Source organism: Rhinoderma darwinii, chromosome 1 (genome assembly GCF_050947455.1).
Source record: "Rhinoderma darwinii isolate aRhiDar2 chromosome 1, aRhiDar2.hap1, whole genome shotgun sequence".
NCBI lineage: Eukaryota > Metazoa > Chordata > Amphibia > Anura > Rhinodermatidae > Rhinoderma > Rhinoderma darwinii.
This window is the reverse complement of record NC_134687.1, coordinates 133459720-133479582: the sequence shown is the minus strand read 5'-3', so window position 1 is coordinate 133479582 and position 19863 is coordinate 133459720. Positions and strand designations below refer to the sequence as shown.

At 43.0% G+C, this 19863-nt stretch overlaps 1 long non-coding RNA gene across 1 annotated transcript; it reads left to right on the top strand.

Annotated features, from left to right (window-relative positions):
- Positions 1–215: 215 nt before the first annotated feature.
- LOC142737361 (uncharacterized) lies at positions 216–13912 on the top strand. Its single transcript, XR_012880576.1, has 3 exons — positions 216–266; positions 10350–10467; positions 13834–13912. It is a non-coding gene; the product is annotated as an uncharacterized LOC142737361 (long non-coding RNA).
- The last annotated feature ends 5951 nt before the right edge of the window (positions 13913–19863 follow it).

Genomic DNA, 19863 nt, shown 5'->3' with positions numbered 1-19863 from the left:
TAAAGAAGCACTACGGTAACAATATTTTTCTTTCATTAAATAACTATGTACCCAATATATATATAATTCAGCTAGTATTATCTTATTTAGTTATTCCTTTCAATCTAAAAATTCATGGAATCCTTTTTTTCTGTTGGTCATGTGATGTCATAGTGACCCCCTGTGCATTACTTGTCTTTCTGTTCTCTCCAGGGGTCTCCATCTCAACAACCACAACCTCCTGTATGATGAAATTGCATGGACTGTTCCACACAGGCTCTTCACAGGTAAGGACAGAAACCCCTATCACAGTTATTGATAATTGGACAGGTTCCTGTCACATAGTTATAATGGAGAAGATCACAGCTCAATCTCCCTGACTGTATACTTATGGTCTCTTAGCTTATTTAGAAGAATATAAAGGGAAAGATAATTAAACTTGTAACGGGTGATTCTTCAATAAATCAAAGAGGTTTTGCAGCTTTAATAGATTTTATTAAAACAAGTGGCACGACAACTGAGCGTTCTTTATACCGGTATCAGGGTTCTCAACCCCACCGGAGCTCCAACCAATTTGGGCTGTGCTGCCATGGTTCCCTGTGGGGCTACTCTCTACCACATGGCTTACCCTGATACGCCTAGTGTGCACTAAGTCACTTTATAGTAATTCTCTGCATTTACATGTGTCACGAACGATGACCGCTACGTTACTACCTCACGTATCCCGACTCTCACGGGTGCCCAGGTGTAATATACACATTGCGTACTTTTCGCTACCAATACAGAAAACGGTCCTAGGCCACGGGGTGGCACGCTCACACTGTTCTTAGTCAAAGTCTTTAAATAGTGGTACTGTCTCTTTAAGGATCTGCTTTAACATGCATCAACATGCTTCAGTGCTTCTCACATGAAAGGCTTACAGTTGTAGAAAACTGGGTTAACAGGAGCCATCTTGAGCTCTTGCAAAGCCACCACTTAGGATGCCACATCAGGCCAGCTGCTTTCTGTTTTCATCAGAACAGGCTTCTCTGCACGTCCACGCGGAAGCTATCAATCACTCCTGCTCACACGTCATGTCTGGTGGATGGAAATCACAGGGTATCTTGACATATGGACTCCCACTTTTAGGGTCTCAACTACGCCACCAATAATGTTCTCTCTCTGTCTCTCTGCCCCATGATTTTTGATGGTTGACCCATCTCTTCAGGCCTAGCTCACCTTGAGTTAATTAAAACCTATAATATATTTTGAGCGCCAATGTTAAGCAAGACAAAAATATACCAGCATAAATAACTGAACAATAAATTGTCTCCACTAAAAAAGTAAATAGTAAACAACCATGTACACAATTGTTATCATATAATAGAACATACTTTATTAATCCATAGACATGGAACACCCCCCTACACAAATAATTACAAAAATAATTAAAACATAATTAAAAACATAAGCTCAATTGAGACCATCATTTAACCAGCTACACAGTAATACAAGATCAAAATGGTGTAAAAGGATGATTACATGTATAGCGGGAAAAAGTGTCTAGATCACAATTCCACAAGATCCAAGTCAAACAATGTCATAGTAGTACATATACAATTTTAATTACCTGTGGTTGGTATGATGGATGCTGGAAAACTCAAAAGAGTAACACCACAACCCGCGTTTCACTACATTTGTCAGGAGGTAATTAAAATTGTATATGTACTACTATGACATTCTTGACTTGGATCTTGTCGGATTGTGATCTAGACACTATTTTCCGCTATACATGTAGTCATACTTTTACACCATTTTGATCTTGTATTACTGTGTAGCTGGTTAAATGATGGTCTCAATTGAGCTTATGTTTTTAATTGAGTTTTGATTATTTTTTTAATTATTTGTGTAGGGGAGGTGTTCCATGTCTATGGATCAATAAAGTATGTTCTATATAATAATAATAATCGTTATTTATATAGCGCCAACATATTACGCAGCATTTTACAATTTAGAGGGGACATGAAACAAACAATATCAGACATTACATAGTGACAAAGTTCATTTACAATTCAAACCTGAGGAGTCAGGACCCTGCTCGCAAGAGCTTACAATCTATGAGGAAATAAAGGAGACACAAAGTGTAACAGTGTTTGTTCTGTACAATAGTGCAGCCATTTTTATACACATGGGGTGGTACACATAAAGCTGCATGAGCCGGTCACCAGCCAGTATCCGTGTATGACGGACATGAAGCGAAGGAGTGTTACGGAATATTATTCTGAAGACTAATCTAAAAGGAGGGCCATGGAAAGGAGTCAGACTAGGGAATGTTATAGGCCTGTCTAAAAAGATGTGTTTTTAGGGCACGTTTAAAACTGTGGATATTGGGAATTAATCTGATTGTCTGGGGTAGCGCATTCCAGAGGACTGGTGCAGCACGAGAAAAATCTTGGAGACGGGAGTGGGAGTTTCGGATTACGGAGGATTTTAATCTAAGGTCGTTGGCAGAACGTAGAGCCCGAGTAGGGTGGTAGACAGAGATGGGGGAGGAGATGTAAGGAGGTGCAGCACTGTGGAGAGCTTTGTGGGTGAGAGTAATAAGTTTGAATTTTATTCTGAAGGGGATGGGCAACCAATGCAGCGACTGGCACAGATTAGAATCGTTGGTGTAGTGGTTGGTCATAAAGATGAGCCTGGCTGCTGCATTGAGGATAGATTGGAGAGGGGAGAGTTTGGTGAGGGGAAGACCGACTAGTAATGAGTTACAGTAGTCAAGACGAGAGTGAATCAGAGCAACAATGAGAGTTTTGGTGGTTTCCTCCATAAGAAAAGAGCGGATTCTGGATATGTTTTTGAGGTGAAAATGACAGGAGCGTGAAAGTGATTGAATGTGAGGAGTAAAGGAAAGACCTGAGTCAAAAATAACCCCGAGACAGCAGGCGTGCTGCTTAGGAGTTATGATAGTGCCACACACAGAGATGGAGACATCAGGTTTAGGGAGGTTAGTAGATGGTGGGAACACAAGGAGCTCAGTTTTACAAAGATTCCGTTTCAGATAGAGAGAGGACATGATGTTAGAGACAGCGGACAGACAATCACTGGTGTTTTGTATTAGAGCAGGGGTGATGTCACGGGAAGAGGCATATAATTGGGTGTCATCAGCGTAGAGATGCAAAAAGATATAGTTTGGACCCTTGGTAACTGGCAGGCCAGATACAACAATTGAAAAACAGATGCCAAAGGCAAAGAAGCCCTATTTCCCAGCTACCATAGAAACTGTTACATTTTAAAATGTAATCTTTATTATGCTGATTCAGCAAACAGACAAACAGACAGACCAACATAAATGGTTACAATTCTGAGTGCATGGATCGGGTCAGCAACCATTAGTGGTTGTGTCAGTATGCACGTGTATTTGCCATCTATACCTGCAGACCAGCAAAATCTGGAGAACGTTGATAGCAACAATGGACTCCTGAGCAGTTAAATTGTTAAATTGTTAAACCCTAAGATCCAGCATGTATTAAAATTGAAAGGACATCCTAAGAAAACATCCTTAGAAAACATCCTTAGAAAACATTGGTCAATACTTACCATCGACCCAGACCTTAAAAAAGTAATTTCAGCGGCTCCGAGTATCACTTACCGCAGAGGTAAGAACTTACGAGAACTTTTGGTACACAGCCACTATTCCACAAAAAACAATTCCCAACAAACTTGGTTAAAATCACCAGTCAGGGGCTCTCACTCCTGTGGTCGTTGCTCCTTCTGTCCTCTTATGCCTATGACAAAGACCTTCACCAATCCACCTGATGGTAAAACCTATGTTATTAAGCAGTTTATTAACTGTCATAGCAGTGGGGTGATATATATAGCGAAATGTCCCTGTCCCAAATTGTACGTGGGAAAGACTATAAATGAACTAAGAAGGAGAATCTCCAAGCATCTGAGCACGATCAATCAGAAAGAGGATGTCCAGACATATGTCCAGACATATGCACCAACTACATGGGGGTGACACCAAGCTACTTCAGTTCTGGGGTGTCACCCAGATTAAATTAGGACCCAGGGCTGGAAATTTAGATCAGATTCTACTACAGGAGGAAGCACGATGGATTCATCGTTTGCATTCTCTCAGCCCCTCCAGTCTGAATGAAGGATTTACATTCGCAGCTTTTCTCTGAGATTAATGTATTGAGTTCAGTGTCACGATTACCGTGTCACGGGCCCATAATCTAATCTCTATTCGTATGTTTTTCAATCTTTACTTTCTACAGAAATATGATATAGAATTACAGACACTGTCCAACTATTGAGTTCTGATGGCCTCATATTTTCTCTGTTTTATTTAGGGTACTCTTATCCTCCTGTGACCTTTAATAGGGACCATTTGCACGCTCGTGATAAACACTTAGGTTTGCTTAAAGAATTCACCCCAGTACTTTTTGCATATTGATTGTCCATTTGACTTGAGAAGTCTACAGCTGTGTTTCTTTAAAACAAACTCCACACGCAAATATAATTTTACTATCGTTATTATTAACTCAGTTTAGAGCTGACATACAAGTGTGCACATACACCTACAGTTATACACATGCCTCTGCATATTGTTGGCATCTTATCAGCAGCGATACCTGCTGCCACATCACTGATCTCTATTATACATTTATTAAATTATTCACATCGTGTAGTCTCAATTACTAGTATATATTTAATATCCAATTTCAATACCAGTGACTTGGGTGTATAATCGATCTAAATATAAACGTACCACTCACTTATTTGATCCTTGCGAGTGGCCCCAAGTGTAAGTACCGAATAAGCCCTAAAGCGCATGCGTGAGCCTTCTTGCTCAGCTGCTCAGGCTTCTCACTGTTTCATTGGCAGTTTCATCTGCCATTCAAACTGGGGTTGGAGATTCCCGCCCACCCCCGTCACTATTGGTTCTATCTGTACACACACCCCCTGATACGTCATAGAGGATTCCCATAACAGAGATAATTTCTCGGCGCGCCGTCAGTAGCCCCGTGAACCCCTGAGGACGCATGTCGGGGGGGCTCTCCTTTCAATTTTAATACATGCTGGATCTTAGGGTTTAACAATTTAACAATTTAACTGCTCAGGAGTCCATTGTTGCTATCAACGTTCTCCAGATTTTGCTGGTCTGCAGGTATAGATGGCAAATACACGTGCATACTGACACAACCACTAATGGTTGCTGACCCGATCCATGCACTGAGAATTGTAACCATTTATGTTGGTCTGTCTGTTTGTCTGTTTGCTGAATCAGCATAATAAAGATTACATTTTAAAATTTAACAATTTCTATGGTAGCTGGGAAATAGGGCTTCTTTGCCTTTGGCATCTGTTTTTCAATCAGCGTAGAGATAGTACTGAAAGCCAAATCTGCTGATGGTTTGTCCAACAGGAGCTGTGTAGAGAGAAAAGAGAAGCGGACCTAGGACTGATCCCTGAGGAACCCTGATAGCAAAGGGAAGAGGAGAAGAAGTAGAACCAGCAAATGACACACTGAACGAGCGGTCAGAGAGATAGGAGGAAAACCAAGAGAGAGCAGCGTCCTTGAGGCCAATAGAGTGGAGGATGTTAAGTAGGAGTTTGTGGTCTACAGTGTCAAAGGCTGCAGAGAGATCCAGAAGAATCAGTAGAGAGTATTTGCCGTTAGATTTAGCCGCCAAGAGATCATTTGAGATTTTAGTAAGGGCAGTTTCTGTGGACTGTAGAGTGCGGAAACCAGATTGTAAGGGGTCTAGAATGGAGTTAGCAGACAGATAGCGGATAAGGCGAGAGTAGATCAAGCGTTCCAGGAGTTTGGAGATGAAGGGCAGATTAGAGACTGGTCGGTAGTGAGCAGTGCTGGATGAGTCAAGAGTTGTTTTTTTCAGTAATGGGTTTATAATGGCATGTTTAAAAGAGGAGGGAAAGATACCAGAGGAAAGAGAGAGGTTAAATATTTTTGTTAGGTGACCAGTGACAGCTGGGGAGAGGGACTGGAAGAGGTGTGAGGGAATAGGATCACTAGGACAGGTAGTAGGACGAGAAGAAGAGAGGAGCCTAGAGACTTCTTCTTCTGTTATTGGGTCAAATGCTGAGAGTGAAGAAGAGGGAGTGCGGGAGGGAAGGGGATCGATGTTACTAGGCGACTGGGAGATAATATAATGGCGGATGTTGTCAATTTTAACTTTAAAATAAGTGGCCAGGTCTTCAGCACTGAGATCAGTGATTGGCGTCTGCACTTCAGGACTAAGGAGGGAGTGAAAAGTATCAAAGAGGCGTTTTGGATTATTAGATAGTGTGGAGATGAGAGAGGTGAAATAGACTTGTTTGGCTCGGTGAAGGGCAGAGTTGTAAGTTCTCAGCATAAATTTGTAATGGAGGAAATCTGCAACCAAATGCGATTTTCTCCACAGTTGTTCGGCACATCTCAAGCACCGCTGAAGAAAGCGGGATTGAGGCATGTGCCAGGGTTGTTGTTGTCTTTGTCGAGTGGTTCGGAGTGTAGGGGGGGCTGCTTCATCCAATGCATTTTTTAGAGTGTTATTGTAAAGTTTGGCAGCCAGATTGGGACAGGAGAGGGAAGAGATAGGGGACAATGAGGATTGTAGACGGTCTATGAGTTTCTGAGTGTTAATGGTATGTAGATTTCTGTATGTCTGATACGTAGGGATGACCTGAGAAGGCAGAGAATATTTGATAGTAAAGGAGAGAAGGTTGTGATCAGAGAGCGGGAGAGGAGAGTTAGTAAAGTCAGAAACTGAGCAGAGACGGAAGAAGACCAGGTCAAGTGAATGCCCATCTTCATGTGTAGGAGAGTTAGTAAGTTATGACAGACCTAGGGACGAGGTTAAAGATAGAAACTGGGAGGCAGATGGGGAGATTGGGTTATCAATGGAGATGTTGAAGTCACCCATGATGAGAGTGGGTGTTTCAGAGGATAGAAATTGTGGAAGCCAGGCAGCAAAATGATCCAGGAATTGGCGGGGTGAGCCCGGGGGTTGGTGGACAACTGCCACTCGGAGGGAAGAAAGGGGAAAGAGTCTGAGGGTGTGGACTTCAAAAGAGGGAAATGTGAGTGAGGGGACTGGGGGAATGACCTGGAAAGTGCAGTGTGGGGAAAGAAGTATACCTACTCCTCCACCCTACCTGTTCTCAGGTCTGGGGGCATGAGAGAACTGGAGACCACCATAAGATAGAGCAGCAGCGGAAGCAGTGTCAGACAGGTGTAGCCATGTTTCTGTAAGAGCCAGGAGGTTGAGAGAGTTAGAAAGGAATAAGTCATGAATAAAGGTGAGCTTGTTGCACATGGACCGAGAATTCCAGAGAGCACAGTTAAAAGAGACAGGAGAAGACGTACAATGAATGGTAAGAAGATTTGCAAGGTTTCTATGTGACAGGTAAGTGGTTGAGCTTGGCAGAAGAAAAGGGAGGACCAGGGTTGGGAGATATGTCCCTTGCAGCTAGTAGCAGGAGAATGGAGAGAGACAGCAGATGGTTCTGTGATTTATGCAAGCGTTTTTTATGTTCGGCAGTGGTATGAGATGGGTTAAGTTGACTGAGGAAAGTGAATAGTGCATGGGAGCTGTTCATGGGCGAGGGAAGGAGAGAGGGACTGATGTGGACTGTTTTTTGCCAAGGCCTAAATGGGCGGTAGGATTGTAAACCAATAGCAGCTATAATGATGAGCGCGGTATCGAACATGTTTGTTTGTAAACAGATAGAGTATTTAACCCCTTCCCGCACCTTGACGTTAATGCACGTCGAGGTGATCAGTCACTTCGCGCACCTCGACGTGCAGTTACGTCGGTGTTTTGACAGTTAACCGCCGCGCGGCGCTGCACCGCAGCGGCGGTTTACTGTGCAGAGTGTCTGCCCTGCATTCCCTGTTGCCGATCAGCGGACCATCGCAGCTGATTTCGGCAGTTAACCCCTTCGATGCGGCGATCGATTCCGATCGCCACATCTAAGGAGTTTAGCAGAGATCGGAAGTCCCCTCGTGAAATGACGGGGGCTGGCGATGGTACCCATGGCAACCGGAAGTCAGACAATGTACAGAAGCCTAATTCAAATAAATTTAGCAAAAAAACTGTGGGTTCAAAATGCTAACTATACTCATAGATAAATTCCTTGAGGGGTGTAGTTTCCAAAATGGGGTCACTTTTGGGGGGTCTTTACTGTTTTGGTACCACAAGACCTATTCAAACCTAACATGGTGCCTAAAATATATTCTAAAAAAAGGAGGCCCCAAAATCCTCTAGGTGCTCCTTTGCTTCTAAGGCCTGTGTTTCAGTCCATTACCGCACTAGGTAATAAATATTGAGTTGCATTTCTTGGGTAAAACCTTCTGTGGTACAGAAAAAATGTATTACAAATGAATTTTCAAAAAAAATAATGAAATTTGTAAATTTCACCCCTACTTTGCTTTAATTCCTGTGAAACGCCTAAAGGGTTAAAACACTTTCTAAATGCTGTTTTGAATACTTTGAGGGGTGCAGTTTTCAAAATGGGGTGATATATGGGGACTTTCTAAAATATAAGGCCCCCAAAGTCACTTCAGAACTGAACTGGTCCCTGAAAAAATAGGCTTTTGAAATTTTCTTAAAATATGAGAAATTGCTGCTAAAGTTCTAAGCCTTGTAACGTCCTAGAAAAATTAAAGAATGTTCAAAAAATGATGCAAACATAAAGTAGACATATGGGAAATGTAAACTAGTAAGTATTTTGTGTGGTATTACTATCTGTTTTACAAGTAGATACATTTAAATTTAGAAAAATGCTAATTTTTGCTAATTTTCTCTAAATCTTGGTGTTTTTTACAAATAAATATTGATTTTATCGACCAAATTTTTTCCCTAACATAAAGTACAATATGTCACGAGAAAACAATCTCAGAATCACTTGAATAGGTAAAAGCATTCCAGAGTTATTACCACATAAATTGACACATGTCCGATTTGAAAAATCGGCTTAGTCCTGAAGGCCAAAACAGGCTCAGTCCTGAAGGGGTTTATCTAATAATTAGAGTGTGTGCTAGTTTGTTTCGTTTTGCAGCTTACCTGTCACTTTCCCTGTCTAACCGCCATGTATAACCGCCAGGACACTTTGACAGTATGACACTTAGACAGAGATGACTTCTGCCTTCGTGCCCCCCTGCACGAGTTCTATTATATGACAATTGTGTACATGGCTGTTTACTATTTACTTTTTTTTAGTGGGAGCTAGTTCACCTTGAGGCCAGAGGCAGGTATTTATGGTACCTAAAGCTGCTCCCGCCACACACTCCTCCCAACTTCCCTCTCTTTTAACTGACCCTCTACATTCTAATTTCCTCTCCTTTCTCTCAGCTCAAGGGCCCCATCAGGCACTAGAAGACACGGGGGAGGCAGACTCACCAACACCGGGACCATACAATAGGGAAGGAAGTTGGCAGACCACACATGACAAGTACAGGGCAGGAAACCCAGACAGTAATTGAGTAGATCTATTAAATGTGGCAGGATCCCTTACACACTGTCCTCCCTGCAGACAAAAATGGTACTGATTCTAGCTGCCCATCTAAGGCATCATGGGATTGATAACATAGTTGCAGGGTAAAATATAAAAATCTAAATGGTGTCTGATCAAATGCAGACGGAAGGCTAGATTGCAGGGAAGTGAGTACAATATACATAAAAGAAGTCGAGAGCAATATAGACAATCAGGTGGAGAATGCTATAATGGAAAGTTATTTTTCTTTTTTGTATTGTATCTAAAATAAAAACTAGAATAGCTTTACAGTCTTGATTAAAAATATCCTACCGTTAAGTGTCTATAGCTGCTATTTAGTCCTATGTGTTTTAATGGTTACAGACTACAAACAAATCAGGAGTAGTCTGAGTCTGATATTGCAGTCATACTTCCTCCCATCTGTCCCTTACTTCTTGGTAACAGACTACACGGTTTTCATGGTTACAGACTACAAACAAATTCTGTGTAGTCTGAGTCTGATATTGCAGTCCTACTTCCTCCCATCTGTCCCTTACTTCTTGGTAACATACATTCGGTATGATGACATGAAATAAGCCATGTTTTACTTTTTGGATACAGTTGCTCTGTATTCTGTATACAGAGCAGCTGTATGCAGCGCTAAATCCTGTTCTCGTCAGGTCCGCTGGACTAACGGGTTCAATGACAGCGGGTCCTGCGTGTCTATGACATGCAGGATCCACCTGTTATCCATCACATCTAAATTCATAACTTAGATGTGATAGAATACAGGTGGATCCTGCGTGTCAGCCAATTGTATGCATAGAGTACTTGGTGTGAAACTTTAATGTAAACCTTTAAAATGCTCATGAACATTAAATGAAGTTATTTTATCAACCTACCATCAGGTGAACTTTTTGAACAAATGATCCCTCGAGAGGCCAATACACATTAGGTATCATGTGATAAATGGATCACCTAGGTGGGACTTTGTAGCCCCTCTTCAACTTCTGATGGTTCTTATAGGTTGGTGAAAAATGTACATAGGTGAAAAAGAGAATGCATATTATGATTTGGTGTCAGAGGATGATAGATCCCATACTTTCCTTTCAAGGGGTTTTCCCACCATAGTAAGCGATGCCATAGAGCTGAGGCTCCCTCACAGTTCTCATCTGTGACTCCACAGTTCCCTCTGTGTAGGGTACCGCAACACAGTCCCATTCACTTGAATGAAGTTGTGTTGCTATTCTCTGCAAAGCAGGAGGATGGGAATACCGCTGATCCTTGTGATCGGCCATGATCCCAGAGATCAGACCTCCACTGATCAAGATGTTATGGCATATCCTAGCAAAATGCCATAACATCTATGGACATCTTTAGATTTGTCTCTGACAGTCATCACAGTGAAAAGTCATTATTTGCTCTATATATGTTAAATATTCTAGTATCATTGGGTACTATATGAAACTGTAAAACAATTACACTTTGTCATGTAAAAAAATAAATGTTACAACGGCACCTTCCACATGCATTGGATATTTTACTCTTATTCAATAAATTTTAGCCCAGTTTCAAGCACAGTGTAATTTCAAATATTGACTGAAATACTTCAATTTGGATCTAGTGATGGAATTTCACACTTTCACTAATATATTCCAGTAGATGATGCATAATTGGACATCTCATAAATACGGTATATGGTGATTAAATATTCCAAATTTCCATTTCCTCTAAATGGCCGTTAACTAGTTAACTTTCTTAGCTTACTGCACAGTGGGATCACTGTTTTTCTCCAATGTGTCAGCCCTTTGTCCCACCAAATAGCAAGATATTACAGCCAGGTGTTCTGCATGACCTTGTTCACATAACTTAACCCTGCATTGTGCTAAACATCTGTAAACTACAAGTGTTCACACACCAAGGCCACCGTGTTCATGAGGAAAAAAAAAAGATACTGCTGCACCTCAGCTTACTCTCTAGAGTTTTCCCTCTATTGTCATGACACAGATTTCTCTGGACCTAGAAGCAGGAGTAAAACAGTCGTATGCTGCATTTCTTATACTAATACCCTCTACATAGACACAGAAAATACAGAATTATGCATGAAAAAATACATTCAAATCAGGGCCGGCTCCAGGTTTATGTAGGCCCTTGGGCGACACAGACTTAGTGGACCATTTGCGAGGGAACTCACGGTGGCAGAAAACACCAGTTTGTGCCAGCCTTATGGAAGTTAGGCCCTGTTTATTCCCCCATATAGAAATTAGGCCCTGAAAATGCCCCCATATAGAAGTTAGGCTCCCAGTTTGTGTCCCCATATAAAAGCTAGGCCCTGTTTATGCCCCATATAGAAGTTAGGCCCCCAGTTTGTGCCCCATATGGAAGTTAGGCCCTATTTATGCCCCCATATAGAAGTTAGGCCCTCAGTTTGTGCCCCTATATAAAAGTTAGGCCCCCTTTATAGAAGTTAGGCCCCCAGTTTGTGTCTATATATACAGTGCCTTCTGCAGATAATGCCACAGTGCCCGCTTTAGATAGTGCCACAGTGCCCTCTGTAGATAGTTCCATAGTGCCCTCTGTAGATAGTGCCACAATGCCCTCTGTAGATTGTGCCACACACAGTCCCCTAGTAAATAGTGCCACACACAGCCCCCCAGTAGATAGCGCCACACACCCCACCCTGTAGATAGCACTACACTCCCCCTCCCGGTAGATAGCGCCATTGGGTCTACCTCTAGTAGTGGAAGCCCCAGCCAGAGCATTGCTGATGCTCCAGCCGGGAATTCCTCTCCTGCAGAAGCCGCTGACATTACTGTCCATATAAGGATAGTGACGTCAGGGGCATCTCTAGGAGCGGAATCCCCGGCCAGAGCTTCGGCAAAGTTCTGGCCGGGGATTCCATTCCTGGAGGTGCCATGACAGCAGGGCTAAGCACCCGAGTGGGCCCTGCCAAGGGCAGTGGGGCCGGGCACTTGCCCGGGTTCGCCCTAATTTAAATTATACTGTAAAATCAAATAAAACCATACAAAGAATTTAAATGACATGAACAAAGTGCATCATTAAAGAAGTTTTTTCGAGATTTAAAAATCTATACATTTGGGCTAAATATTAAAAAGATCTAATTTTGCAATATAACATAACTGCTGTTTGTAGATCACCTCGCCGCAAAAAATAGGATAAAAAGTGATTAAAAAGTTATATGTAACTCAAAATGGTACAAATACAAAACTACAGTTTGTTTTTATGGTGCAAAAGTAGTAAAACATAAATAAAACTATATACATTTTGTATCTTTAAAGTCGTACTTACCCGCAGAATAGAGTTAACATGTCATTTATAGTGCACAGTGGGTGCCGTAAAAATTAAACTCAACAAACTAAACACAAAAAAAATGTGTAACTGCTGATTTTTTTTCCATTTCACCATTACATTTTTTTCAATACATAATATGTCAAAACGGTGCCATTAAAAAATAGAACTTGTCCCACAAAAACCAGGCCCTCATACGCCTACGTTTATGGATAATGTAAAAAGTTATGACTCTCGGAATGCAGTGGGGAAAAAATGAAACAAATTGCTCCGTCTTCAACGCCCAAAATAGCATCCTTAAAGGGGTATTTCCATCTTAGATATTTATGGCATATAAACAGTATATGCCATAAATGTTGGATAGGTGTGGGTCTCAGCTCCGGGACCCACATTTATCTCGAGAACAGGGGTCCTCTGACCCTGTCCCCATCTGGTGTGGCCGTCACATGCCTCTGCATTCAGGCGGAGACTCAGTGGAGAGGTGGCCTGAATTACTAAAACAGCTGAGCGTAACTTCCATTCACTACTTCTATGAAAGTTATAGAAACAGCAGAGCACAGCGAGCTCGGCTGTTTCTGTAATCCCGGCCACCTATCCACTGAGTCTGTGTCTGGACGCAATGGCCGCCTCACCAGACGGGGTTGGAGTCGTGACTGTGCTGATGCTTGATCTCATCTGCGAGCTCATACTTGCCAGGAATTGTATAGACTGTTGGTAAAACACCATACTATGTTTTTCACTACTTGGAAACCTTTATAATTAATGACGTGATTATTCCTGCACTTGTTTTTGACTGGGTCAGCAATTTGTATATTCTTAAAGGTGTTTTTTGAGCTATAAAAATTGTGTGCAAATGGTTTAACTGCAGTCAATCTAGTCACTCACTATTGTGCTGGCTGTAGCTGAAATGCCTTTGTAGGCCAGTTTCACATGATCATACGCCTGGTATTTATCTTCTGCTTATATCACGTTTTGTACTTTGAACACGTGGGTTTTCTTTCCTTATCCTGTACATAATGACGTCTCACATCACATGTTCTTATCTCCACTGCTCCCTACTTTCCCCCATCCCGTCCTCTCTAGAGGGATCGTGTTTCACATGCTGGACAGAAGATAGTGAATAGTAAATCAGTAGAACAGCAGAGATGTGTCTCAGTAGCAGGTAGTAAGTAAGTACAGCTCTACTTTACACCTTGTAATAGAGGCAATGCCTAAGAGAGGGGAGAGGATTTATGGGAACTGCAATCCCTTTTCATGGGAATCCCACCCACAGCAAGTCCAAGCAAAATGAAAACAATAGTGCTGCACAGAGCTGGGCATCATAATAAAATAATAATAATAATAATAATAATAATAATAATAATAATAATAATAATAATAATAATAATAAAAACTACATTTGATGAAATGATCAAAATGTATCAAATCTAATATTTATAAGTTGTCATAGATTCAATAGATTCATTGTTAAATAAAATATATGCATTGCCTTTATTGTGAATGAAAAATAAATAAATACATTTATGTATTCCTTGCACTCTGCTGCAAACAAAGTTTACCGACATTTAATCAGTTCTCTCTAAGGGTATGTGCACACACACTAATAACGTCCGTAATTGACGGACGTATTTCGGCCGCAAGTACCGGACCGAACACACTACAGGGAGCCGGGCTCCTAGCATCATAGTTATGTACTATGCTAGGAGTCCCTGCCTCGCTGCAGGACAACTGTCCCGTACTGAAAACATGATTACAGTACGGGACAGTTGTCCTGCAGCGAGGCAGGGACTCCTAGCATCGTACATAAGTATGATGCTAGGAGCCCGGCTCCCTGCACTGTGTTCGGTCCGGGACTTGCGGCCGAAATACGTCCGTCAATTACGGACGTAATTAGTGTGTGTGCACATACCCTAATTGTTCACACGTAACGGATTTGCTGCGTATTTTCCATCCGGAATTGCGGACGGAAAATATGCAGCATAATACAGTAGCAGCAATGTGGGTGTAATTGAACAAATGTCATCCACACATTTCAGTCCAGAAATTCACCTGCAGTGGGTAATTTGAAAGTGGACACACAGCCTTGAAAACAACGCAGTAAAATCCGCACCATTCTCCGCAGTAAAAAAACGCATGAAATGGTGCGGATTTTCTGCAGCGGATTGTCTGCTAGTTTATGCGGAAATGCTGCAGAAATTTTCTGCAGAAAATGCATTAAGTGTGGACATTCCCTAAGGCTAGGTTTACACTGTGCGTGTTTGTTGCAGTTTTTAGCATGCATTGTTTTTGTTTTGGTATATAAACTCCAATGTCTCTCAATGCGAGTACATAAACCAAAAAAACCGCATGCTAAGATGAAACAAAACCACACAGTGTGAACCCAGCCTTACATTTCTACACCATTCAGGCATAACATTGACCCCCTTCCCAAACCTTGAAGTTACTGCACGTCAAGGTGAGGAGTAACTTCGCGCACCTTGACGTGCAGTTACGTCTGCAATTTAAAAGTTAATCGCCGCGTGGCGATACACCGCAGCGGCTGTTGACTGTACAGTCTGTCTGTCCTCCAGGCAGACTACAAGGGACCTATCAAAGCAGTCCCCTGTCAGAAATCGATCCGATTGGTTACTTTGTGCAGACTTACCAATCGGAGCTTAGAAGTTAAGAAAAAAGTCTTCACAGGCAATGACCTCCCCTGTTGGAGTTAGAAAGTCATGGAGATCAGAGCCTGTAGTCGTCGTGTGAAGATAAAGTTGAAAAAAATTCCCAATATCCCCCATTAACCCCTTGATCACAGTTCCGTAACTGTGATCACCCACCCCCATAAGTATATAAGGGAGTTTTTTTTTTATTCTTTTAAAAAAAAAATGAATAAAACACTAAAAAAAAGTTTACCCAGTGTTAGGCAGTGTTAGGCAGTGTCAATTTAGTCAGTGTCAGTTTAGTCAGTGTTAGTCACTGTCAATTTAGTCCGTCTCAGCGTCAATTTAGTCAGTGTTAGCATCAATTTAGTCCGTGTTAGTCAGCGTCAATTTAGTCAGTGTTAGTCAGCGTCAATTTAGTCAGTGTTAGTCAGCGTCAATTTAGTCAGTGTTAGTCAGCGTCAATTTAGTCAGTGTTAGTCAGTGTCAATTTAGTCAGTGTTAGTCAGTTTCAATTCAGTTAGTGTCAGTGTCAGACCGTCTGTTAGTCAGCGTCAGTCAATCAGCGTCAGTCTGTTAGTGTCTCTCAGTGTCAGTGCATCAGTCAATCAGTGTCAGTTAGTCAGTCAGTTAGCGTCAGTCAGTGTGTGATTGTCAGTTAGTCATCGTCTTTTTGTCAGTGTAGTTTAGTAAGTGTTAGTTAGTTTTAGTGTCATAAAATAAAAAATGTTTAAATATACAAATATACTTTAGTGTATGTTAGTGTTAGTATTTAGTGTTTTATGTAAAAAAAAAAGACAAGAAAAGTTCTATTATACATTTTTTTTGTATACAGCTCTCGACAGTATACAAGTACAGATACATTTACTGTACATAAAAAATAAAAATGGCCCGCAAAACATTTACCGTAGAACAGGGGAGTAGCTAGGGGGGGGGCAGGCGTGGCATGTGCCCTGGGCGCAGCTTAGAGGGGGGCGCAAGCGCCACCTCCTCCTGCACTATAATTGTACCTGTGTCGCAAGGACACAGGTACAATTAGAAGCAATGAATGACCGCGCACGTTCCGTGCCCGGCCATTCAGCGCCTTTCCACGAATGAAGCGACTGGTACCTTTTGTACCAGTGACGCTTCCGTCGATGAAAGGCGCTGACTGACTGACAGGGAAAGTCATCCTGCCCAGCCAATCAGCGCCTTTCATAGACGCCGCGTTCAACCCCCTGGAGACCTGCGCAGAAGAGAGCAGGTCTCCATGGCTGCCGGACGGCATGGGAGCGGGAAAAGGTGAGTTTGAATTTATTTTTTTATTGTAATAGAAGTGTGGCTGTATCTGCGGGGGGGACTTTGTCTACACGGGGGGGACTTTGTCTACACGGGGGACTTTATCTACGGGGGGTGTCTATCTACAGGGGGACTATATCTACAGGGCTGGGCTATATACAGGGGGACTATATCTACAGGGCTGGGCTATATACAGGGGGACTATATCTACAGGGCTGGGCTATATACAGGGGGACTATATCTACAGGGCTGGGCTATATACAGGGGGACTATATCTACAGGGCTGGGCTATATACAGGGGGACTATATCTACAGGGCTGGGCTATATACAGGGGGACTATATCTACAGGGCTGGGCTATATACAGGGGGAATATATCTACAGGGGGCTATATCTACAGGGCTGGGCTATATCTACAGGGCTGGGCTATATACAGGGCGACTATATCTACAGGGGGGCTATATACTGGGGTGGGCTATCTATAGAGCACCATATACAGGGGTGGGCTATATAGTATATAGCCCCCTGTAGATATAGCCCACCCCTGTATATGGTGATCCATAGATAGCCCACCCCAGTATATAGCCCCCCTGTAGATATAGTCGCCCTGTATATAGCCCAGCCCTGTAGATATAGCCCAGCCCTGTAGATATAGCCCCCTGTAGATAGCCCACCCCTGTATATAGCCCACCCCTGTATATAGCCCCCCTGTGTATAGCCCACCCCTGTAGATATAGCCCCCCTGTGTATAGCCCACACCTGTATATAGCCCCCCTCTGTAGATATAGCCCCCCTGTGTATAGCCCACCCCTGTAGATATAGCCCCCCCTGTGTATATCCCAGCCCTGTGTATAGCCCAGTCCTGTAGATATGGTCCCCCTGTAGATATGGTCCCCCTGTAGATATGGTCCCCCTATAGATATGGTCCCCCTGTAGATAGCCCACCCCTGTATATAGCCCCCATGTACATATAGTCCACCCCTGTATATAGTGCTCCACAGATAGCCCACCCCTGTATATAGTGCTCCACAGTTAGCCCACCCCTGTATATAGTGCTCCACAGATAGCCCACCCTTGTATATAGTATATACAGGGGTGGGCTATCTGTGGAGCACTATATACAGGGGTGGACTATCTAGTGGAGCACTATATACAGGGGTGGACTATATGTACAAGGGGGGTGGCTATATACAGGGGTGGGCTATCTGTGAAACACTATATACAGGGGTGGACTATATGTTGAGCACTATATACTGGGGTGGGCTATATCTACAGGGGGGCTACATACATGGTTGGGCTATCTGTAGAGCTCTATATACAGGGGTGGGCTATATCTACAGGGGGCTATATACAGGGGTGGGCTATCTGTAGAGCACTATAGGGGGAGTTATTTGTGGGACACTATATACAGGGGTGGTCTATATGGGGGCACTATCTACAGGGGCTCTATGGCAGGCACTATCTACAGGGGGCTCTATGGCAGGCACTATCTACAGGGGGCACAGTGTGTGTGTGTGGGGGGGTGTTTGGCGCTATTATATTTAGGGGCGTAGTGTGTGGTATAATGATAACTTTATTTATAGGTGCAGAAATGTTGGTAAAGTGAGAAGCTGAAGACATCTGAGCGGCAAACTGCAGAAATGGGCTGTGACCGCGTGAAGTCACCATAGAGGTCTGGACCGGATGGAGAGAAAGAACTAGAATCTGAGACGTCACCGGTAAGTCACTTAATGTAAATGTTCACTCTGCCTCTAATCAGTACTGTAGTCACTGTATGATCTGCAGCGAGATGATGGGTGGTAGGATTATGATAGGATTTATTTTTTGTGAAACGGCATCTCCCAGCATATCCTTACCATTGTTCGGGCCATGCTGGGAGCTGTAGTTTTACGCCGTACAAACCTATACGGCAGGGGTTGCACTAAATTGAGCTGTATTTGTGCTGGTGTTGTATATATGTAGTGAGCTTGGTTCTGGTGTTGTGTATAGAACCATATTGCTTGTGAAATGTACAAATAATTTTATGCTCGCGTTACATAAAAAGAAATGACACGTCGATTGGTAGAGAAAACAAACACGGCGAGGGGGAAGGAGATGTTGGGGGGGGGGGCGCCAAACTTAATCTTTGCCCCGGGTGCTGGAGAACCTAGCTACGCCTTATGGGATGCTCGCATCGGACACAGATATTGCAAGTGATGTAGGGTCCGCTTTTGTTCTGTCCTCCTCAAGTGACACTGAGGAACCTCCTCGCTGTCGCAGGAGGGTTAGTCTTCAGGTCACACCTGCACCTGAACCTAATTGGTTGCCCCCACCTCCTACACTCCCCAAGTATCGGACTTTACTTCTGCTGCAGGGGTCCAAGTCCAGACAGCCGGGCTGTCCGAAATTGAGTTTTTCAAGCTCTTTTTTTCCGACAGCATTGTTGAAAAAATTGTTGAGCAGACAAATCTCGGTGCTCAACAATTTATTGCTGTCAACCCCAGTAGTTTTTATGCCTGGCAATCTTCATCTTCGGATAACCCTGGAAGAGAAATTTATGAGTCCCTGGTGCATTTCAAGGGAAGGGTAAAATTCAGGCAGTATTTGCCCAACAAGCATGACAGGTATGGCATCAAAATTTACAAGTTATGTGAGTCGGAGTCAGGCTAAACACATACTTTTAACATTTACGAGGGAAGGGACAGTCAAATAGAGCCCCAAAAATGTCCACCCGTCCTAACCACAACTGGGAAGATTGTCTGGGACCACCTGCACCCACTGTTTAATCAGGGGTACCACTTGTATATAGACAACTGGTACACAAGTGTAACCCTGTTCAAATGCCTGGCGGAGAAAAAAACTGTGGCATGTGGGATGGTCCAGAAAAATCAAAGACAGCTCCCAAAAACCCTTCTCAGACAAACTCTGCAGCGTGGGTGCTCCATAGCGAAGGGGTCCTGTTTTTAAAATTCAGGGACAAGAAGGCTGTATTGATGCTAACATCCATTCATGACGCCACCTGCTCTCTTTTCCCTGTGCGTGATGCAACACCCGCCAGAACGTCACAGCCTGTCTGCATCCAGGCATATAACAAATTTATGCTGGGAGGGACCTATCTGACCAGATGCTCAAACCGTACAATCCCATGTGGAAATAAAAAATTTGGCATAAAAAACTGGCGGTGTACTTCGTCCAAATGCCATTGTACAACTCGT